Source organism: Pteropus medius, unplaced genomic scaffold, assembly GCF_902729225.1.
Source record: "Pteropus medius unplaced genomic scaffold, Ma_sr-lr_union100, whole genome shotgun sequence".
NCBI lineage: Eukaryota > Metazoa > Chordata > Mammalia > Chiroptera > Pteropodidae > Pteropus > Pteropus medius.
This window is the reverse complement of record NW_024349800.1, coordinates 39,763,494-39,788,592: the sequence shown is the minus strand read 5'-3', so window position 1 is coordinate 39,788,592 and position 25,099 is coordinate 39,763,494. Positions and strand designations below refer to the sequence as shown.

The 25,099-nt window shown below is 36.0% G+C and overlaps 1 long non-coding RNA gene across 1 annotated transcript in view; it reads right to left on the bottom strand.

The window, feature by feature from the left end:
- Window positions 1-1,831: 1,831 nt before the first annotated feature.
- The window catches only part of LOC120621735 (uncharacterized), a 165,073-nt gene continuing 141,805 nt past the window's right edge, over window positions 1,832-25,099 (bottom strand). The window contains exon 4 of the long non-coding RNA XR_005658279.1: window positions 1,832-1,959. This is a non-coding gene — a long non-coding RNA (uncharacterized LOC120621735). The remainder of the gene's footprint in view (window positions 1,960-25,099) is intronic.

Below are 25,099 nucleotides of genomic sequence, written 5' to 3'. Positions count from 1 at the left end.
ATACGTATAACAAGGGACTTATATAATTATTTCTTTAACTGAAATTTAGGTGGATGTGGAGACAATTTCTTAGATAGGAAAAAATAATTGTACAGTTACCTGCTATTTTAAAGAATTCTGCTAATTTCCACATTGAAAGCCATTATTTAAAAAGATGACTATTGAGTCCAACAAAATTTATGAATACCCTTTTAGTCTAAGATTGCATGAATTGGGATTTTTTTTATGCACCATTGGCTGCTTCAGTTATTCTTAACAGGCCACTCAAAAAAGATAAAGAGCTATAGGTTGTATATATAATATATAACTATAACCATAAAGTAATTATCTCTTACAGGCTCACTGACTTTGCAAGTCATCTGTGAATAAAATAATTCTTAACTTTCTCACTCATAAAGTTGTGATTAGCTCAACTGTTCCATTATAAATAAACCAAAATTATTCCATTAATAGATTTCATGAATAAGCTCAGAACTTTATATTTTTCATCATATTCTTCACTTTGGATTCTAATTGTAAATCAAGATTTATATAGTGACAAAACATAAAATGTATGAACTTAATTTTTATGTTTAACAAATCAAAGGAAAAGCAATATCAAGTAACAGATCTTTAGAGTATAATTCTGACTACATAAAAAAATAGGAGGAAGAAAGTTCTAGACAAACACCAAAAAGTTAAGTAGTGTAGAAGATTCTCAGACTCTCTTGTAATAAACGTCACTGAGGTAGTTTGATCTGTTCTTTCAATTGCAGTTTGAGTCTAGGTGACTTCTACTCTACATCCTCCCAACTTCTGTGTTACAAAAGGGAAAGGGAGTGCCAGTAAAGTTCTATTATTGTACTATTTCTTGCCTCCATTTATTCTGCTGCCGTGACTTTTATGTCTTTTACTTAACAATCTCACAGAAAAATACCACAGAATAACTTAAGAAACCTAAACTTTTTAAGAAATCATTAAAATTCTGAAAATAGACCCATTGGAGTCTCTATGTTAGAAGTAGTTAGTAGTTAAAACATCTTGTTTGATTTAAAAGATCTTAATCAATTGATTGGTAATTTCACTTTATTATTTACTCTCATTTTTCCCCTCTTAAATCAGAAAGGATATTTCAATTCTCTCCCAATATTTAACAGCCACCTACTTAAAATGACCAAGATATTTTTTCTTTCCAGAACACAAAAAAGCAAGCCCTTGAAAATTCTTAAATAAGTAATTTATCTTAACTGATATTACTTTGATCTTACTGATACTGTTTCCTCATAATGCAGAAAACCTCTAGTCATTCTAAACTTAGGGCTCATGAACCTTTCCAGCATGTGTAGCAAAGGTCTTCTAGGAGGCACTGATTCCACACACCCAGAAAGCTTATCGGTGGCCAATGTTTCAAATAATACTATCATAATACTATCAATAGAATTTCATTTATGAAGAAAGGGTTTAATTTCATCTTATTCATTAGCAATATGATGGAGTAAAAGTTAAATATACATGAAAACAGATCACCGAGAATAAAAGTCAGAAGAAACTACCAACTACCAACAAGATACTTAGATCTCCAAAGAACTCAAATGTTTGAATTATCAGATACAGAATATGAGATAAAAATGATGAAATACTTTTTAAAAAAATATATGGAATAATAAAAAGAATAGACTATAAAAACATATAAAATAACAAAACCATATAAAAAACAGAACTGGAAATTCTACTGAGTCAAATGCCAATCTCCTCTAGAAACACCCTCACAGACAAATCCAGAAATGTTTTACCAACTATCTGGGTATCACTTAGCCCAAACTGATAGGTAAATTAGCCATCACAAAGTAGAGGCCTGTAAGGGCAGGACAAGCTATTAGCAAGCCTGAAAGGGAGCTGGTTAATTATGTTTCTTACCTCAGATGCAAAGTAGTGTTGGGAAATAAGTTACACTTATAGATGGCAACCAGGTAGACTTTTCTGTGGAGTAAAGAAGATAGAGAAATGTTAGGATTCAGGCTGCACTCATTGGTCCTCTAAATGTTGGCTTAAGGATAATACTAATGTCCAATATATGTTTCTCTTCTGAGTTCCAATGTTTACTTTCAAAAATAAATCTATACCTAATATCATTATTTATTTCCATCTCATTACCTAGAAGAGCCATTAGATCAATTTATCTGTCATGGAAAGTTTTTGCTTATTGTCAAAGGAAATTGCTGAAAGAAAAATCTTTCTTTAAGACAAATGGTTAAAGGTGTTAAACATAAAAGTGATACGTCTTCATTGATTGAATTGGCAAACCAAACATAATTATCCTACCAAATGAGGGATAGTTTCTCACTCAGGATCTCTACCTAGTATCCATCAACTCACAGTGGTTAACATTGACTGACAAATGATTTAAGCTCCTGGAAAGAGAATACAGATGTAATCACGTGTGTGTGTTTGTGTGTGTATGTTTAAAAAACATCAGATTCACCCCCTTAACAATTTTTAGTGAACAAAACAGTATGTTAACTATATACACACAGTTTCACAGAAGATCTCTAGAACTATTTCATCTTGCACAACGGAAACTCTATACTTGTTTAAATAGCTACTTTCCACTTCTGTCCCTTCCCTGCCCCTGAGCTCTTGGCAACCACCATACTACTTTCTGTTTTTGCTTGATCAAGTTTGTTGTTGAACCCCTCTAGTAAATATTGAAATTTATTTATTATATTCTTCAGTTCCAAAATTTGTTGGATTCTATTTATATTTTTTATCTCTTTGTTGATAGTCCCATTTTGTCCATGCATTGTTTTCCTGAGCTTATTGATCATCTTTATGATGGCTAATTTTAATTCTTTGTCAGTTAATTCATATTATCCCTTTTTACAAAGGTCAGTTTCTAAAAATTTATTTGGTTTCTTTGATTGGGCCACATTTCCCTGTTTCTTTGTATGTCCTTGTAACTTATTGTTGAGAGACCCTGCATTTGAAAAAAAATAGCCAGCACTCATAGTCTTTAAAGACTGGCTTCATAGAGGGAAAACCATCAATTAGCCCAGCCAGAGAAAAAGATAAAAAGAAAAAGCCATTTCCATGGCTTTATCTTCTCTATATTTATGCATATAAATTCCAAAATAGAGCTATTTGCTGGGGGTTTTTCTTTTCTTTTGGGGGGGTGGGGTGGGCAAGGGGTGGTCAGCTAATCTCTTGCTCCCTCTGGTGTCAGTCTGAAATACTGCAAGTTTCTGAAGCTGCCACAAGTCACCCAGCTCTTGTTTTCAGCAGCCTCCAGACTTCTAGAGTATGCCAGATCACATCGGCACTCTAAGTCAGGAGAAACAGAAACCAGTCCCTTGAACTGCCCATGGAGAAAGCAGAAGTTGGGGATTTTCTCCTACTCATTCTGTGTTTAGCTGGAGGAAAGGAGTATAGCATGTGAGTGTTCCAAACTATCACCTTTGTTCTCATTGGACCCCCAACCTGACACCCATTCCTAGCAGCACTTAGATTCAGGCAAGGCAGAAACCAGTAACGCCCCCAAAAGTCTGAACATTGGAAGTATGGTCCAGTCTTCTCATTTCTGCCCTAGGGAGAATTGAAAGGTTGGGAGTTTTCTCCTGATTATGCCGCTCTGAGCCAGCAGAAGGGACTATGATAAGTGCAGCTGGTTTTGCACTTGCCTGGGGTGCACATCCTCTTAACTGTTTTCTGGATTTCTCACAAAGGAAACTAGTGTGTATTGATTTGAGTCAGTATCTCCAAGGGTGGAGATACTATTCCACCATCTTGCTAACATCATTCTCCGGGCTTGTTTTTTAACTTTCGAACAGCTAAGGATCATACTCTCCCTTATAAGCCTATAAACACAGAGCAATCCCCATTACTCAGCTCAGAACCCAGCACATAGTGCATGCTTATTAAATATTTATTTAACTGAACTAAAAGGTAGTACAAGACATTGGTAGAAGCGTGATTTGAACTTATGGACTTTGGCATCATCACCCTTTCATAACTAGCTTGCTTGTGGTTCTCTACTCAAACCAAAAAGAATTTAATGAGCAACTATCACTGAAAGAATTTAGATTCAGGGAAGAAGTGGAGTATATAAGAAAGAGTATAGAAGACCTGATGTCAAAGACCTGAGTTTGAATCAAATTCCTTCCAATCCTCCTAGCTGTTTTTAACCTTAAATGTTCTTCAGATTCACCGGGGGAGCCTTGAAACATACAGAGTCCCAGGACTCACCCCATTTAATCAAAACCTTGAAGGGTAGTACCTGGGCAGATATCATTTAAACAGATTAACAGTGTTGAAAATGCTGTTTTAGCGATTTCTTTAAAAGCGTGCCCCAGTCTTTCAGAACCTTAGCAATCTCAACTATCTGTAAAATGATAGAGTATAGCAAGTGAGTGCTCCAAACTATTGCATTTGTTCTCATTGGACTCCAACCCCTAAGGTTATTAGTTCCTCCAGCACTGACCTCGCAGGAATATGTGAGGGTCTAGTCACAGCGGGAACATGTGTAAAAGCAACATGAACTATAGACCATGGTAATAATGTAAGATAACTTCATACTATAAGGTAATTTGAATATCTGACTATACTTCATTTATTGTAGTTGTGTTTTAAGTTGTTTATAAATCAAATTTTATTTTAAGCATTAAGGGAACTAGCTATTTAAAGTAATTCCCTGTTGAACTTATTATGAAGTAAAGAATTCTTCTAAAATGCAAATAGACAATCCTTAACTAGTCATTTTTTAAAGCCTGGATTTCATATGTGTTTTTGCCTGGAAGTGGGACACAGCTGTACTGCTGTCAGCATCATCTGGCAGTTTCCCTGTGAAATTGTTCATGCCTTTTTTGGCTTACATCGGTAGCAGCAATACCAATGCCTCATAGGAAAAAACAGACATTAGGGTCCTTTCAGCTGCACAGCAAATGCTAAGAAACAAATACAGGTGTTAATTCTCAAATTCCATTCACATACTCAGCCATAAGGAAAGATGAAATACTGCCATTCGCAACAACATGGATGGATCTTGAGATTATCATGCTAAGCAAAATGTCAGACAGAAAAAGTTGAGAACCATACGACTGCACTTATATGGGGGATATAAAACTGAAAGCAACAAAAGAATAAGACAAACGAGCAACTCATAGACACAGACAACAATTTAGTGGATACCAGAGGGAAATGGGGGTACAGGAGAGGTACATAAGGGTAAAAGGGGGGTCAATATATGGTGACAGAAGGAGATTTGACTTTGGGTGGTGAACACAATGCAATATACAGATGATGTATTATCAAATTGTAAACTTGAAATCTATATAATTTTATTAACTAATGTCGCCCTAATAAATTTTTAAATTTTTAATAAATCAATAAATAAAAGGTTTTCATAGAATTTGGTTTCTCAGAAACAGAAAAAAAGTAAGTTTCTTCACAATGAAGTTCCTTTCAAAGGAAGAAAGTTATGGTAGTTCAAGATCAAGATTCAAATCACTTCTCATTTGAATCAAATCTGTTTCAGAATTCAGTTTTGCTAAGGCCCTGCTTCCAATTTTGTTGATTGGCTGCTAGTGTGCACGTCAGCCATTAGAAAGGTTGGAAGGGTAAAGGAGGGTGGGTTAAAAGGCTTCAACCATGGAATTTCTATAACTTTTCAATTTGTCGCATTAGAACTGCCCAAAGAGAATCTTCTGAAAGGTACTGAATATTTTTGACTGGGAACTTACAAGGTTAACCAAGGGATTCAGTAAGCTCTTTCGACATTAACCCAGATGTACTTTATGATTAGTCTGCAGAACAAATCTCAAGCACAGATGAGTAAAGAGAGAAAGGCTTCTCAAACCACAAATTGAGAAACGAAGGGCCATAAGGACTGAGGCAAGGGCAATATCGTAATGAAGAATACTGTAATCAAGAGCATGGATTGTGGAGCCAGACTAAGTTCCAACGACAACTTAGTCTGACACTTACTAGCTGCGTGATTTTAAACAAGTTAATTAGCCTTTGTAAATCTCAGTTGCCTTATCTGTAAACAAAAGTGACAATAATATTTGCCTGTAATAGGGGTTGTTATAAAAGTAATAAGTAAATATGGATAAAGTGCCTAGAACATAGTAAATACTATATAGGGTTTTTAAAGTAAAAATTAAAAATAATGTGTAATAGAACTGAAAGTCTGGTACTGTAAGAAACCTTAGAGATGAGAGAGTAAGAGGCAAAGAAGTTGCAAGAACCAGACTATGCGGTTCTTTGATAATATACATTTAACAGCTCTGACAACTTGTCTCCATTTTGTTAACAGCTAACTGGATGACTCTGGGATATCACTGAAATGGTTACTGCCAAATTGGAATGGCAAAAACACTTAGTTTCATTGTATTGGAAATGTGATGAAAAAAATTAACAGTAAAAAACACTTTCAACTATTTTGCAAGTGGAAAAGCACCTAACATAAAGCTTCAAAGCACATTCTCATTTCCCAGAAGTATATTTCAGTTTTTAATCACACTTTCTGAGGCTGATGTCTATAGAGAAATGTAGACTACAGCCAGAGGGCTCGTTGAAATGGAGGTATTATAACAGAGAAAATGAAGTACTCTGAAAATCACATTTGGCTTTAGAAATGTGTATAGACTGGCTTATTAAACAGTGCTCTAAACAGGAAGTAAAAGCTCAAGCACTTGATTGCAACTCATACCCTGTCAGACCTTGAGCAATTTATAGACTCTCTAAACATCATGTTCCTTACAGGTAAGAGAGAGAAATCTTGTTGCACCCCTAATGATGATTACATTGATGATGACTAAGATCTAAGAGTAAAGCCCTTCTCACTTTTTAAAAAAATTTTGGATAAAGGGCAGACCACTAATAATGGAAGTTTACCATTGATACTACTAAATTTATCTCCTATAGCACACGAATTGTCCCACATGGATAGAAATAAGATGGAAATATCAATTCTAGAACTTACTGTTATTGTGTGAGTGATTTAGGAATTTGATGAGCCCTAGTTTAGCAAATGACCAGAATGAAGGCTCACCTGCTCTTCCATGGCACCACATCAAGGATAGGATCACAGCCCTTTGTGAAATTCTGTGAGATTCTGGGAGCCTGGGAGAGTTTATATGTACCAGAAGGAAACCATGGCTCAGGAAGATTACAGAATCAGTCCAAATCTGACACTTTTCTTGGTCCATTAGAGATTGACTTAACTCACTCTTCTGTTATTTCAACAGATCCCAGGCAGAGACCAAAAAAAAAAAATGATTACTAACAAGTATCCACTGACTCCAAGTGCCTAGGACACCAACATGCCTTGTTACTTCATGAAATATTCTTTTCTCAGCATGCTCTTAAACAGTATTTTTTTATATTAAATATATCCTGTGCTATAGGCTTTCCAACAGGTCAATCCATTAAAGAACATTCACACCCTCAGCTCCCACTAGTGGAAATACCGAAGAGCAAAGTCAAGTTGAAGGGCTTGTGAGACCAGACAATGAAAAGAATTGCTGCCTACCCAGCTGAAATCCATGCCACTACCTAAGGCTTCAGGACGTTGTAAGGGACAGAGAAATGACAAGGACACAGGGATGTAGCCTTTTTATTCAGGATGAGAGATGTCAGAAAGATGCTTGGGAAGCACAGGTATAAAATTCAGACTAAGAGAACAAGGTTAACACTGGGCACAAGGGTCCTTGTTCTTTGTAAAGGTATAATCATTAAGCACCTTTGTACGGCTATTCAAGAAAAATTTTCAATTTTGCTAGAACTTTAACCTTTTCCCTCCCTGTTATCAATCCTTTCTGAAAGTAGCCTAACCCTCTAGTAAAATCCTTCATCAATTTTATGTGCTCAGTTTGAGGAAATTAGAGGTACAATATGGCAAAGAAGAAAGAGAACAATGTGCTACTCCATATTTTCTCATATTCAGTGGAGACAGCATTTTTTAATGAACTTAAGATTCATATTTCTAAGTGACTATCAGCAGACCTAGAAGCCATATTCTCACAGTTGCATCAAAACTCACAAAAACAGAATTTTATAGAGAGGACAAATGCTACTGAGCTTGACTTATCTTCATAGATTAGAGAAGGTGACATCCTGCAGGATGAGAGAGAGACTGGAGAACTTCTGGTTTACAGTAAGAATCTGCTCAGCTAATTTGGAGAAAGTCACTTCACTTTGGGTCAACTAATGATGTAGTACTTTTTATTGAGAAAGTGTTCACAAAAACCCAGGCAAAAGTATTCAGGGACTTTGGCAGAAGGTCAGAAAGATAGGGGAAGAATCTGAGACTCAACAGGAAGAAGTCTAAGGAGGGAGCATTCTCGGTAAAAAGTCTTGCTTCTCAAAGTGTGGTCCCTGGACCAGCAGCATCATCAGAATCACAGGTCCCATCCTAGACCTACTCATCAGACTACGCATAGTTACAAGATCTCCATGTGTTTCATGTGCATTTAGGTTTAAGAAGCACCAGTGTGGAAAGTATCCCTGGGAGCAAGGAAGACTCAGGTGGGGGTCAGAATCACTGATGATATTCTGGATGGATGGAAGAGTAACTCACAGGGTGAGATACAACAATGGACAGTCAATATTAGATCTGACTGGCAATGACATCATAGTTGCAAAGATTAACTCACAACAGAGGTGGAAGATAGGGAAAGTGCACCCTCCTCAGGGTTGGGCCCCCTGCAAAAGTTAGTCAAAGCTACTAAGATTATCAGAACACCAGCTTGGAAAGTGGGGTTAAAGAAAAGACTCTAGTCCCTTCAAGGAACAGAAGTGCTCAGAAGGTAAACCAAGGCAGAAGCATGGTTTCAGAGTTTCAGTTGATAAGGTGGAGTAAGGAAGTGACATGATTCGGAGATTACTTGGGAAACCAGAGCTTATAGCTGGCACATGGATATCTCAATCTCCTAGTAGCAGAACTACTGTAGTTATTATCCACTGGTTTACTTTCTGCAGTTTCAGTTACCCACAGTCAACCATGGTCTGAAAATATTAAATGGAAAATTCCAGAAATAAACAATTCATAAGGTTTAAACTGAGCCCCATTCTGAGGGCTGTGATAAAATCTTGCACTATCCCACTTGGAAAGTGAATCATCGCTTGTCCAGCATACCCACGCTATAGACACTCCTGTTAGTCACTTGGTAGTCCTCTCAGTTTTCAGTTTTCAGGTCAACTGTCATGGCATCTCAGTGCTTGTGTTCAAATGAGCCTTACTTTACTATTGTGAACCCAAAGCACAAGAATAAGGATGCTAGCAATTTGTATATGCCAAAGAGAAGCCATAAAATGCTTCCTCCTTTAAGTAAAAAGGTAAAAGTTCTCAACAAGGAAAGATAAAAAATCACATGCTGAGGTTGCTAAGATCTATGTATGGTAAGAACAAACCTTCCATCTATGAAATTGTGAAGGAAAAAAAAGTTCATATTAGTTATGCTGCTGCACTTCAAACTGCAAAAGTTACCACCACAGTGCGTTATGAGCACTTAGTTAAGACAGAAAAGGCAGTGTGTTTGCGAGTAGAAGCCACGAACAGAAAACAGCAACGTTCTGACAGCAACGTGCTGCACCATTGAGCCTATACAAACTTCAGCAAGGGATCGCCTGAAATAAGTGACCACATTCACATAACTTTAACATAGTATATTATAATTGTTTTATTTTATTGTTGTTGTTAATCTCTCACTGTGCTTAATTTACAAATTAAACTTTATCATCAGTACATATGTATAGGAAAAAACAGTATATGTAGGGTTCAGTACTACCCATGGTTTCAGGCCTCCACTGGGGTCTTAAAACATATCCCAGCAGATAAGGGAGGATCATTGTACTGCAAATCCCACCAGCCACAGGACTGAGGTTCATGTCAGCATGTAGGAGCATTCAGGTAGTGGAGTTTGTTTTCATACTATTATTTTTTCGTTTCTCCCTACAGTCTGGTGGGACTTTGGGGTATTTTTGTGACAAAAACGAACCTCCAGGTTTATTGAAAATAAACTGCTTTTGCCCGGAACCCAATTCTAAGAGGAGTGTTTTTTAACAAGGTTTTTAAAGTTTAGGAATATAAGCACTTTAATTAAATCAATAAATTCAAACCTACGTAATTTTCATAAAATGCATTTTATGTAAAAAAAATATTTATCTCTTAATTCAGATTAACTATCGCCAAATTTCCACAAGTGATGCCAGCGCCCTGCATTCCCCAGTCCCAAACCACTGCTCAGTCTAGTTCATGATGCCACCCAAACAGCGTAAGAAATGCATTGCCCTATTTGAGTGGTCTCTTAGAGAGCATTCTTGCATACTCTTGCAAGTGCCTGGGAGATGTCGCACACAGTGCTCACAGAGTCTGTGCTCACCAAGAACTGCCTTTACCCACCAGACCCCATAATGGCACCCGATGTGTATGGTGGGCATCTGCCATGCCCCACAGAGTATCAAGCTCTCCTCTCTATTCTTTGTTGTCCATCAGGGGATTATCATTTTGCCCAGGGTGTTGTCTCCTGGGATGTATGAATCGGGAAACCCACAAGATATCCAAGAAAGGATGATTTTCTTTTAGTCCTGACTATGCCAAAACCAGAATGTATCTGAAGCAGAACTAGGGAGAAAGAGGTACAGACTAAGACCGAAGCAACCCTCATGAAACTGGGGGTTGCTCTGTTTTACTCTCTCTTACCTTAGATACCCATGTACAAAATTGTTACTCTAATAGACTCTTTTTCCCAATCAAATTATTTATGCAAATATATATTGGCAGGCGTGTATAAGTGCATAGATGGGGCTAACAGTCTTTTGGCCCTATAAAATAAATTTTCACTTAGACCCATCAAGGACCAGTCTGGGTTTTTTTGTGTGTTTGTTTGTTTGTTTGTTTTATACAAAAAGACAAAATATTGGCATCCATAATCTGAAAACAAAACAGTGATTTTTGTCTCCCCACAGTATTTAATGTATATCTAGCTCCAAAAGAGAGTAATCATGTTAGATATGAGATCATAACGTATAAAAGTGAAAAAACAAAAAGACTTTTTAAAGACATTTTAATACAATGAGTCTTTTAAGAAGACTCTCATCTAATCTCACCAACTAAGAGCTTTCTGTTTTAAATTTTACTTGTGCTGGCACCTAAAATGGTAGGTGACTTATCACACCTGATTGTCAGTCAAAGTGCTCAAGGGAAAACTGCAGCATTCTCCCCACGTTGCTCACTGCTACGCTGTCAGCCAACAAGAAAAAAATTCTTATACTGTTTGACTTAAGTGACAAAACAGAGCAGCAGCCTTCAGTGGTGTATGTATGTTAAACCTATTTATCTTTAGCCGTTTTAGTTTAAGATCTGTTGTTCTTGATGATATAAAGTAATAAATACTTGAAGGTAAAAAGAAAGTTAAATCAGTGGTGCGCTTTGGGAATCCCATGGTAAAAACCCAGAACTTCCTTCAATGAAAAAGTCAGTGTTTTCTGGCAAGGATGAAGTGGAAGCATCATTTACTGAAAGTTAGATTTTAAAGTTTGTTTTTGTTTTTTGCTTTTTAACATCAGGTGAACTGTAGTCTTAAGAGACATTGAAATGATTTTAGAATTAAGAATTTTCTATTTTCCTTCAGGGAACATTCTGGTACTTTGCTTGATTAAAAAAAAAAAAAAGAAAGAAAGAAAGAAAAGAAAGTTCCAAATTCTGCCACAGAGAATGCAGAGAAAACAGATTCTATCTGTCACATATATTACAGAATACTTGAAGGTGTTGAAAAAGTTCAAGGGTAGCAGTGGAAGTGGGAAAAGGAAGGGGCAGTCAAACCCAAGAGGGAAAGGCTGAAAATAAATTCTCTAAGCATTTGAAAAAAAAAGCAGCCAATCTTAAACATGTAAAAGATAAGGATTTAAATTTTAAGGCTGCATGCTATTAAGTGCTGATATTGTGTGCCTTCAGAAGTTTAATGGAGACTCTGAGAGTCATGGAAATGCTGGCTTGGTGCAACAGTGGGTACAAATATTATAATTATCCAAAGGATGAATGAAAGTGAAAATTCACCAGGTCACTGGATCCTTTGCCTTCTGAGAGCCACAATATACAATTCTTGCAAGGCAAAGTTAATACCTAGTCTCTCTTTTCTGGTATATTGATGAATAGAAGAAAAATATTTAGTTTAAAGCCCCAACTGTATTAAACTAGTCAATTTATTTGTGGATGTTTACATTATACAAACGATTATGTAAGTCTGGATGGTAAAGGCATTAAATCTCCCAAATGCACTGCCCTCTCCTTTTTCCTGGCCATCTCCTAGATTCAGAACCACATTTTTAAATCGGCCACATCAAAATTAGCACAACCACCATTAAATATAGAGGGGTCAGGGACTGGGTCTGATATACATATGAAATATACCTTAAAAAATATGTAACATAAGCCACATTCCCTGCCTATGAAATTTGGTTTTATTTTTTTTATGGGATTCTCAGCTTAAAAGGACACTCACTGAGTGTTTTTGAGTAGTCAAGTATAGTTTTTTCCTGCCTCACTGAGATAAGCTAGCTGACCTGGGGATAGAAATGTGTGAGTGCATTCATCTGAAACCCCACTTAACTCAGCTATGTAATTTTTGCTCTTCTTATAAGTATTTAAAACACTAGAAAGTTGATTTAAACATTTTAGAGAAAGAAAATATTTGTTCTTCCTCCTTCTTCCTCTTCAGGTACTCAAAAAAAAAAAATTCTGCAACTACCATTTCGAATCCATTACTATAAATAATAGAGTTATCACCAGTCTGTTCAGAGATTTAGCAAATGAAACTTTGCAATTTGCTGTTTACCTTTGTTGCAAACGCGTTTCCCTAAATAAAATAAGACATTCAATAATCAAATGCATCTTTCACTTCTAGTAGAGTTTTGAATTTTGTTGATGCAGATGATAGCTCATTCAGAAAACCTTTGATTCTTATCCAGCTTTTCAATTACAGAAAAAAAGACTCCCCTAGGCTATTTAGCCTAAGCCAGTCAAATTAGTTTGCAGTGTGACTTACTAGGCTGGGTATCACCATGGGGGGTAGACCAAATCTAAGACAGTGATATTAAAGCACTTCGCAGAAATCCTGGTCTGTCGTCCTCTTTGTTACCATTGAAGACCTGCTCTATATTGCCTGATATAATATATTCTGTAAAAGTTATATATTTTCTTCCCAAAACTGAAATTTCCCATTGTTTGCTGTTGTGTGAACCTCCTTCTCCATGTAGAGAAAATCCTGCTGTGTTCCATAAAACTCTCCTCAGGCATTCTAACCATCATAACTATTTTTATAGCTATAAATGGAAGTAAGTTTTCACTTTTTATCTCTTGGGGGTTTTTTCTGTTTCTCTCTCTCTCTCTCTCTCTCTTTGTCTCTCTCTCTCCCTCCCTCCCTCCCTCCCTCTCTGTCGTGTCTGTGTGTGTGTGTGTGTGTGTATTCTCTTCCTTTTGGAGGAAGAAAACCTTTTTCTCTATCCTCTTAGATGTAGTATCTTAGATGTAGTATTCTTTTCTCTCTCTCTTTCCCTCCCTCCCTATCTTTATCCTATAAATGTAAAGCTCCTTCTAAGATTCTCTATGTCTCTGAATCCAGCATTCTACACACAGTGACTACTCAACAGAAGATATATGTCATGTTCAAAGAGTAGAATTGCACAGAGGGGAAGGAGAACATAATATCATTCTTTCTACCTGCTTCCCAGCTCTGTGAGGCTAATTCCTCCTTACTCCTAAGATTAAATTGAGGGCAGATCTCATGACCTTTCTGACCAGTCAGAAATAAAAATTCCTGAGAACCTTTTCAGTCAAAGAGCACCTCATATGAGTAAAATGACCTTGTAGTAACCAAACTCCAAATTTCACTTAAAGTTAAAATACATTCTTTCTACAGCTTATTTCTGCTTCACAATGTATTCTTCAGTGGAGAAAGAGGTTTATTTCTCCACAGTCCCACCTACACTTTGACTCTTCTCCTACCCCACCTCTACTTAGGCTGCATTCTGACTTTTCTGGGCAGAAGCGGGAAGAGAGATAACGAGCAGGAAATGGCTCATTCTACTGCTAGGACTTAGACATGGTCAGCTACTAACTAGCTATATGAATTGGGCAATTTCCTTAACTTTTCTGACCTTTAATTTTCCCGTGCAGTCCCAATTGAGTTAATACAAATAAGGCATTTTGTAGTTTCTGAGACGAAGGTAGATGTTCAATATGTGTCAGGCATTATTTCTATTCAAACCAAGTCTTTCTCATGAGGTACCTTTGTATTATTTTCGACATTTCCTTTTAGGAATGTCAGAGAAGTTTCTGCAATGCAGGTAATGTTTCTTCTCAGGCAGGATCCCACTGCAAGCTTCTGTATCTAACAATTCACCTCAAAACTCTGTCTAAAGCTCTCTTGGGTGGTGCCTCCTTTAAAAACACAGGTTTGCTTCTTCTCCAGTGCAATCCTCATGTGGTCCTCTTGAGTCATACCCCTCTGTTCTGTCTTCCACTGACACCTAATGTGTCATTTATTTTTGTCCCTAGTACCACAAGGCAGCTAACCTGACACAGTTTCACATTAAATTTCCAAACCTTTACGTTTTGCCAAAATTCAAGGGACTATATCAAGCTGCATGTCCTCTCCTTCCGCTGAGCTTCAGGTGATGGGAAGTGGCTTCTCCATGTCATAATGCTCCAATGACTTTTTCCAAAGACTTTTTTAGCCTCAACCTTTGTATGCCCAAGAATGGGTGTTGGGCTAAGGATTGCAGGCCCTATTATGGTTTTTTCATTTGCAAGTGCCTAAGGTGGTCCAGCTACACATCCTGGGGTACAGAATTCTCACCTCCTATTATTTGGTCTTGGCCTTTTAGAACTCTCACATCTTTGCAACAACAGCAGGTTTTGAGACTCCTTTTAACAGTTATTTTCTCCTTATTTCAGATTTGTATCTTTTCGATCTCATATTCATGAAAGCATACATAGGTAATAGGGAAATTTCAGATGCTTAGAACGAATACAAAATATAAATTTGCTGGACATATTTGGTTCTGTTTACATGCTACTGCTAGGACTTAGACATGGTCAGCTACATACTATTCCCAATCATTCTTTACTTCTCTTTTCTAGATGTTTGTATTCTCTAATTCCACTTTAAATATATGCCTTTCCCAGGATGAGTTTCTGCTGGGTATCTCCATCCACAGAGGAAGCAGTGGATCTGGTTTTCCAGTCCACAGTCTCTTTCCCTGGTCCAGGCTCTTTTTGAAAGTGCCACTGTATTCCTAACACCAAAACATAGTGCTTGGAACATAGCAGTGCCCAGTAAACATCTCCTATTATTTAGACAATCTATGGCTTCCATAAAATAACCTTTTATCTCTTTTTATCACTGAACTTTCCTTCATATTTATGTGGAGACAAAGCCCTCTGCCATACCAACTAATTTTCTTACTAGGCTGACATTTTCCAACCTTTTGCATGCAAGTAAGCACCTGGATTTGGGGCAAAAGTAATAAATTCATTTCCAGATTTGGCCTCAAAAATGTTTCACATGATCTCCCACTTTCTACCTTTGCCCCTGTCCACATTTTTGAAAGTAAAAAAATTCAGATATATGAAAGGCCCACAATTCAATTTTTAAAAGATCACTGCCTAAGAGAGTCACCCAACCACATGAAATTTAGTGTGTGATATAAAATTTGATTGTGTTAAGCCATTGAGATTCAAGATTATAATAGCTAGGATTAATTATGGTAACTAATTAACTAAGTAACTAATACTTCGTTTAATGGCTGAGATCCCAGTTACAGTGAAAAGAACCCTTTTTAGGTCAGGAAAACCATATAATTTCACTTATATGCAGAATCTAAGAAACAAAATGAACAAACTAATTGAAAACAGATTTGCAAATATAGAGGACAATTTGGTGATGGCCAGAGGGTTAGGGGCCGGGAGAAAGGGCTAAAGGGTTAAAGAAATACAAATTAGTAGTTGATAGATGGTCATGAGGATGGGGAGCATGGTATAGGGAATGCAGTCAGCAGTAATGTCATGGCTATATGTAGAACCAGAGGAGAGAAAGAGTAATAAGGGGAATCGTTTCATAAACTATACAACTGTCTAATCAATGTACTGTATACTTGAAACTAATAATAAAATAAATTTAAAAAGAAAAAAATAAAACAAAAAGTCTATATCCTAGCCAAGGGACCTTAGGCATGCAGTAAACCTCAAGCTTTCAAGTCAAATGAGGCAATACACGTCAATGTACTTTAACTAAAAGAATGAGTTATGATTTGCCATTCCCTGGACCTCTGAAATAGTCATATTTCAGCTCATATTCTTTCAATGCCAATTAACTATTAACAATTGACTAGAGCCTTTTACACACAGAAACAGTCAAATCAAATGTTAGAAGATAAGCCATCCTCATATACTCCATTTTTCTCCCAGTGTAGAAAAGAACAAAAATATTAGATGAATTAAATTACAATAATAATGACAACTCCATTTGATTTTCCCATACTTCCTTCCAAATATATATATTTTAATAACTAAAAAAGAAGGGTAGAAAATGTTCTTTTTTGCTTGATCTGTGAGAGGGAAAAAGGCAGAAACAGCATTACATATTATTTTTTCTAGGGGAAAAATTACTTTAAAATGACTATAGGGTTGGATTGGTATATCTCAATGGGGAGAATTTCTCAGCTCCAGAAAGTAGGAGGGCTGCTCTATGGGCATCTGCTGAGTAGAAGCCACAAATGCTGCTAAACACCCTACAATGCACAGGACAGCCCCTCAACAAGGAATTTTCCAGCCCAAAATTTCAACAGTGCCAAGGTTAATAAACCCCAGGAAAGACTTAGAGAAACTGTATTTCTCTGCAATCATTCCAAAGACTTAATGTATAAATGACTGAAATGTCTGCTTTTATCAGTATCTGTTAACTCACTAAATCTGATCTTAGAACAACCATGTAAATAAAAGAATAAATAAATAAATAATCATTATTAAATTGTCATGAAAAACAAAATCTTAATTCTCTTGAAGACCCACAAACCTTAATACGACAGATTGTTGAGTAATTATTGAAGAATTAAGTTAATCCTGCCACCTTGAGTTATCTACTTAATGCATACATAAATAAACTATTAAGCACAAATGTGCTATACATTATACTAGGCACTATAGGGTATACATTACTTATACAGACAGGATATTAACCTTCCCTTCAAAAATGTAGTGAGTAAAAAAGAGAAAACTGTTTGTTTGTTTGTTTTTAATCTCAGTATCCACAGTATCATCAAGGTGCCTGATTCACACTAATCTCTCAATAAACACTGATTAAATAATGAATTCATCAATTCCAACCCCTTGCCCCTGTTTTGTTTTGTTTTGTTTTGTTTTGTTTTCCCTCACTCATTCAGCAAATCCTTATTAAGGACATTCTCTGGGCCAAGCACCTTTTTATGTGCTAGGCATACTTTGGTGGACCAACATAGAAGCTTCCTGAAGCTTTCTGTTCTTGTAAACCTTCATTCTAGTGTGCTAGTTTTCAAACTTACTGTGATCTACAATAAGAAATACATGATCCCTCGTAACCTAGAAGAAAAACATATTTAAATGACTAAACCAAAAGTTTAACAAAGCAGTGTTTACTATTTTTACTTAAAAATGAACTAAAATATTTTCTAGTCTACTCTCTTTCATTTTTTGTGTATATTCTATTAAATTGATTTCACACGTGAATGGGTTATACCTTCAGTTTGAACATGTAAATATATATGCATATGGGGAGAATATTTTAATATTTTTATATAGCACTGGAAAGACAATAACTTAGGGTACTATGATAGACAATGACAGCAGAGGTTCACTTCTTAGATATAATTATCATCAAGAGCCTCCGAGGAAGGAACCAAGACCTGAATGATGATAGCTGACATTCATGTGGAATATCTGATGCACATTCTGACTGCTTTATATTAATTACCCATGTAAACCTCCTAACAACCCTATAAGAGAAATGCTATTAGTATTTCCACTTACAGTTGTGGAAACTGAGACAGAGCAAAGTTATGAATATTATGCCCTAGGTCACAAATATGGGGATGGGTAAAACTGGGATCTGGAGGACATCTGTCTTGAGAATTCATGTTCTTAATTATTATCCAATACTGCCTCTGACAGTAAATGAACCAACTGCATACAGCTGTTGAGAAGAATTTTCTTTGCAATAACTGTAAAGGTCTAAGACAAAAATAAACATGTCCTTGCTATACCAACAGACATCGCTCCTTTTAAAGATTTTTACCCTTCCATTCCTAAATAACCTTCCAGTCTTGCTGTGACAAGCATGTGACAGGCAACCCATCACTTTCTCTGCCTTTACCTTATGATTTCCTTTACCTCGAAACCAACCTAAATTATCCTTTCATTTTCTAAGTTCAGCCTAGGCAAAGTTCTTCTATAATCAAACTCCAGGTCTCTACAGGGTCTTCATCTAGATAAACTATTGATTCTTGTAATGGAATACAATCTCCTTTTTCTCCAAGACCTGTCCAAGAACTCACATTCCCCAGGAAATGGTAACAGCAAAGAGCTAGAGACAGTGTCCATCTGGAATCAAAGCTTCTAGTTCTGCCTGACCACAGAGCCCCATGTCAAAGAACTCTATATCTATAGATAGCCCTATTTTTCTTGAGCCTGAGCCATATATGCCAAGATGACAGGCCTGTGTCTGGTCCTAACATTTCCAAACAAAGCCTAAATCATCTCTCTGTAATGCAGGTTGCAGAATCAAGAGAGGTGACTTGCTTTGATTGATATGGCAGTAGCTGCTGCAATCATTGAAAGTAGAGAACAAAAGATAAGAGTAGAAGCAAGTCAGGAAGAGAATGATGGATTTGGGGTTGATTCTCTAATGACCATGCCAAAGTGGACTGGAAGATGAATAGCCAGGTTGCTCAGCATATTGAAGGCTGTTAGCTAGTGGTGAGTTTAATAGTTCAGGATGTTCTATAATGAATTCTATGGCTTGGCAATGTCAAGAGAACACATCAAATTTTCAAAGTACTTTCCCTAGGATATTTTATCAGTTAGGATTCAGTTTCAGAAAAAGAGAAATACCTCTAGCTATTCCAAGAATGAAGAGATTTAATACAGAGAACTAAATGTTCTTATGTCCCAAGGTTGACTCCCAAAACATCCCAGAACTGGTCTAGCTATCTCTACTATTGCCAGGAAATTACAATTTTGAAGTCATTGTGTTAACCGCTGATTCCAGCATCACAGCACCTGGGCCACAATCTGGATGTCCAAAAGTTGCTGCCGGAACTGTTAACCGATGCCATGCCACTCATGCTAGAGCCATGTCAGCAAAATGGATCCCTGCACACCACTGCCTCTCTCTCTACTTAATTTATTTCTGAAGTCACAATTCCATTTATGTATCTCATTGGTAGAACCTAAATCATACCCAGAACCTGAGCTACAATGACATCTGAGAAATGATGTTTCTTGCTCTCCAACATGTGTACTATGGAAAGAAATACTAGCAAAAGTTGGAATAGAGGTTGAATGATCCAAGCTATCATATCTGCCACAGATAAGTTCATAAGCTGTTCAAGAATAATAGTGATTCTTAATTGGCCAGCTTTTTTTTTTACACCTTAATCATTAGATGTAATAACCATCTTTTCTATTAACAACTTTACAAAAGAAATGTTTGCCAAATCAGAAACAAGTATCTCTCATGTAATACATGTGTTCCTCAAAAGAATTGTGTCTAAGTACATTTTTTTAGGCTGAATACTACATTCTCATTGATTTATAGCCTTTTTCAAGATGGCATTTTTTTATATATTCAAGTTTTAGTGGCCTTTAATTATTTAAATTTAAATTTTCTGGTTGCCATCTTCAAGCAATTAGTGATTTGTTAATAAACAATCTGAAGGACTAGGTTGGTAGATGGGAGGAAAACACAGAAAAATTTAAACTCGCATACTATATACATTCTTTTAAATGTTTTGCACTTTTTTTAACCCAAGATACCTGAGAATTGACTCCAGATTAGTGCATAGAAATCTTCCACATTCTTTTTTAAAGCTGTTCAATATTCCATGTTATAAATAGTGTATCTGTCATATACAAATTTAGAAATTTTTAGTAAACTAATCTGAAAATATTTTCCTTTTAATTAGTGAGGTTAGGCCTGTTACATTTAATAATGTAACTAAAAAGCTTAGACTCTTTTTTTTTTTAATTAAGTTTATTGGGGTAACATTGGTTAATACAATTATGTAATTTTCAGGTGTATATTATCATTTGACATTTGTATATTTTATTGTGTTTACTACCCAAAGTCCAGTTTCCTTCAGCTACCATATATTTGATCCCCTTTACTCACTTCACCCTGCCCCTCCCATATTTGAACCCCTTTGCCCCGTCTGCCTCTCCTCACTCACCTACCCTCTGGTAACTGCTAGTCTATAGGCCATGTCCATGAGTCTCTGTTTGTTTGTCCTGCTCGTCCTGCTCATTTGTTGCTTTTAGATTTATATCCCACATATAAGTGATATCATGACCCTATATTATTTTGTATTATATTTAATATGTTTCTGCATTTTCTAAATATTGTTTCCTTTGCTGTCTTATGCATGTATTTTTTTCTTTAGAAAATGCTCTATTGTTGTTTTAATGACTTTTCTATCAATATCTTTTATCATGTTCCTAGGGCCCCTTTCCCTTACTTAACCTTCTAGAAGGTTAAGTAATTCCTCCTACTACCTATATGGCGATTATTGAGTTTATTCTACTTTCCCCTTTCTCTCCCACTTATCCTCACCTTTTTATTTTATTTGCGTTAATTCTATTTTATGAGAATATATAACATCCACATATGCCACCTTCCATGCCACCACTTTTAGTCTTAGGACTACAAGTAAATATGTTAAAAGCTCAACATTGTTCCTTTTACTGAGTTATCTTCAATCATTAGTAGCTGTCACAGGAAGGTTTAGAAGTTCAGTATTTCTCAAGTTCCTCATGCTTAAAATTATTTTTCTATATCCTTGATACTTGAAGAACAACTTCAATGGATATCGAATCTTTAGATTATATTTTCTTTCCTTGTTTTCGTGACAATGCTATTCTACTGTTGCTCTATGCTATGTTGCTGTCAAAATTCTAAAGCCAACCTGATTTCTTCTGTTTTGTAAATGACTTGATCATTTTGCCTATCTCAAGAATTTTTCTTAAGTCTAATAGTTTTACTAGGCTATGTATCAGAGGTGACAATTTATGGTCAATTTTCCAGGTACACAGTAGGCTCTTCCAATATGTGAAAGTAAATGTACATATTAAATTTCCATAATTTTTATTGAATTGTAGTTTTAAGTATTAGTTCTTTCCTTTTTTTTTATTTTCTTGGGAATTGTAACCACATGTACTCTTTGCCTATCTTCTAAATCTAACCCTTTCTCATCCATTAACCTTTTTTTTTTTTTTTTTGGTTTTCCTACTCTTAGTTATTTCTATGCCCCTTTTCCATGTTTTCAGTCCATCAATCGATTCTTCCTTAGGTAGTAATTTCATCTTTATTTCTGAAATGATTTTCTAAAATTTTTTCTCACCTTTTTCCCTAGTTTATTTGGTCAACATTTGTTTCACCTCTTCTCTTTTTTGTTGTTGTTGTTGTTCATTTCCATTCTTTGTTTTTCAATTTCTGATTCAAAGTTCTTCCATTTGAAAAAAATTTGTTTAATGATATTTAATGAATGTTGAGATGTATTTCAGATATCCTCTGCTTAGTGGTTACTTTCCTGGTGCTATGGGAGGTAAGAAATATTTTTAACATGTGAAAAACTTTGATTTTCACTTCTAATTTTCCTCTTAAAGTAGCTATGTGTTGGTGTTTCCTGACATTTGCTGTTCAATTTTAAATGTTTTGGATTTTCTCTAACGATAAATAACAGGTGTTTCTCCATGTAAAGAGGTCAAAGTGAAGGTTTCGCATGAATTAATGGTTTCTTAATTCAAGATCATCCTCTTCTGTTAATACATAAAAGCTGAGTTTCTTTTATAGATGTACCTTTTGGGGATGGTTGATATTTCTTGTCACTCAGTAATATCTTTTTATGTAAGATGATTAATATTTATATCTTGCTTGCTCTCTTATTTCCTGTTACCAATCAGCCTTCAAAGAAAACCTATTTTCTTCTAAATTGCCTCCTAGTACCCCAGAATTGGTGCCTTCTGAAGGTGGTCACCTCTGGTCACATGAACTTCCAAGCCTCTTCCTTTTGATACCCCAGTAGCCAATATTCCCATACACCATGGCTCAAATTGATTCCCGTACTTCCATTCTCAAAATAGAAACCTTTGTTCAGGGGATGATTTAATTTGTTTTCACTCCTGCTAGTACCTGCTTCCATCTCCTGTTTCTGTACAGTCTCCATCTGACTCTGCCCTGAACTGGGACCAGAAGTGATTCTGATGGTTTTAGATATTTATTTTCCCATTTACAATTTCAAGTAAGTTTGCAGTATTCTCTGTCTCCTAGTTATGCTGTAAGTGGGACTTAGGGGTTTTCTCTCTTGGTTAATCTTAATATTTTAGAGACTATAGGGAGAAGTTCAGCTTTAGGTAGCCACTGCAGTCCCATAGAATTTGGCATTTCTACTTGATATTAAAATGGCATCATTCTCTATATAGTCCTAATATATAGAAAGTCAGTATATTTTGTTAATTAATTAGTATTCAGGAAACTTGCTAAACTCTTACTACAATCATTTATGTGTAGATTTGAGGGGATTTTATGTAGACAATCATGTGACCTGTGACTAATAACAATTTTTTATCTTCCTTTTCAATCCTTACATCTTTCGTATCTTCTTCTGCCTAATGCCTTCAATAAACAGCTGAAGAAAAGTTTTGATTAATGACATCTTTCTTATTCCTAGTGAAAAAGAGAAAATTTTCATGTGTTACTATTAAGTAGAATGTTTGTCCTTCATGTTTTCATCTAGTGTAACAGAATGGTGTATAATTCTTAGTGAAATATATCCTATTTACCCAGAGTTAATCATTAAAGCTCATAGCTAAGGGTAAAAGCTTCCAAGTATCACTAGTTCTTGAGGCCATCCACCTTCTGCAGGACTCACTCTTGAAATAAAGCAATATCAAGTCACAAGGAATAAATACAAAACAATCTTATTTTCACCAATAACTGTAATCAACATGCTCTACTGAGTTCCCCTTTCCCCTAGGCAGTAAGTTTCATTATGACATATAAATCTGACCCTTTTTCCAAAGTTTTCACATATACCAGTTAAAGCAGTCCCATTTTCAAGATTCCCTTCTGTTGATTTAAAATATTTAATCTCACAATTAGAGAAAATTCTTTAAATACACAATAGGTGAGAATGAGCTTGTACCGGCCCTAGCTCTAGTTCCTGGTCTGTGGCCCTTTCATTTGGGTTATCTTTGATACTACTATAAAAAGGAGGAAGAAGAAACAATATTTTGCTATATATTGCCTATAGCAAGATTACTCCTCTCTTCTTATTTTAAGTACCCCCAAGTGCTTGCATCAAGCAGAATTATTCTGACACATGAGAATTTGCTCCTTGCTAGAGCAGTCTCCAGCAAACTTGTAACCCCGTCTCATATACCAACCACAGCCCTCAACTCTGGAGCTTAATGGCATAACTAAGTCCATTTCCCCTAACTCTGGGGACTGGAAACTCGAGGGGTCATGCTGACTCTCCTTAGAACCCTCTGCCTGATTCAGCATCATCAGGGCAAATTCTGTGACACTCTTAGCTTTCTTCCTTGCCTTAAGATAAAGCAGTTAAGTAGCCCCTTCACCTCCCACAGGGAGGAGAATGAAGGCAATATCTCATCTTCATGAAGAATGCACTCCCTACAAAAGACATAACCATGAACTGAGAGGGGTGCAGCCATTTAAAGCAATCTATAATATTCACATTAAGTATTTCGTGACTTTATTCTAACTTATTCACACTTTATTAATACAACCCAAGGTTGTGACAACAAAATTTATAAGTCTATACCCCTGAGGACAGGGACCAACTCTCTTTCTTCCTTTCTCTTTCTTTACATCTTTCTTCCCTTCCTTCTTTGTTCCTTCTTTAATTTATCACTTCATCCTTTATTCTTTGTTCTTGTCTTTCTACTAACCTCAGTATATGGCACAGGCCTAGCCCATTATAAATTCTCAGTAAATGTTTGCCAAATTAAACAAAAATGAGATGTATTACTTTATTTATTAGAAATAAATATGGTACAATAGGCCCCCTGAATACTGAACTGTCTCAACCACCTAATAACTGCGTAGGTAGTTGCACCAATATCTACAGCAACTACTTTCTAAAGCTATGCTGTCTTTGTGCACTATTACTCTGGCTTGCTGATCAACTGATTCATTCATTCATTTTTGCCATCGAAATCCCTTATCTGTTCTCTGGGCATATTGGAAAGGAAATAAATCTGTCCCACAATATCATTATATTTCTCCCTTTCCTTCTTTTTAATCTTTCCTCTCTTACCACCAAAGATTATGCCTCTAAAGTCTTCTCAGCCCCTGCATCTTCCAATTCTGATATTATTCCAGATGCAATTCCATTTTATAATTATGTAACTCACATTACGTTTGTCCAGAGTTTATTGTAATCTCGTCTCTCCAATCTCTGTACACATAATGCATTACTAATACAATTTTTGAACCTACAGCACTCAATTTATTGAGTTATTTTGTGGTCTTAGGGTATTTTGGATTTTGAAGAAAGTAGTGTCAAAGACATAATTTGGTCAAAAGTAGAAAACTCATGGTAAAAATAAGATTAATCATTTTTTTTTAGTAAATCACAAGACGTCATCGTTTAACACTTTGTTAGAAGAGATGATCCGTGCTTCTGTCTCCACTGGTGACTTTTTTTTAAATTTTACTTTATTATTAGTTTCAAGTATACAGTACATTGATTAGACATTTATACAGTCTATAAAACGATCCCCCTAATTGTTCTTACTCTCCTCTGCTCTCCACCTAGGCATTACATTAACGTTAACTGCATTCTCTATGCCATGCTC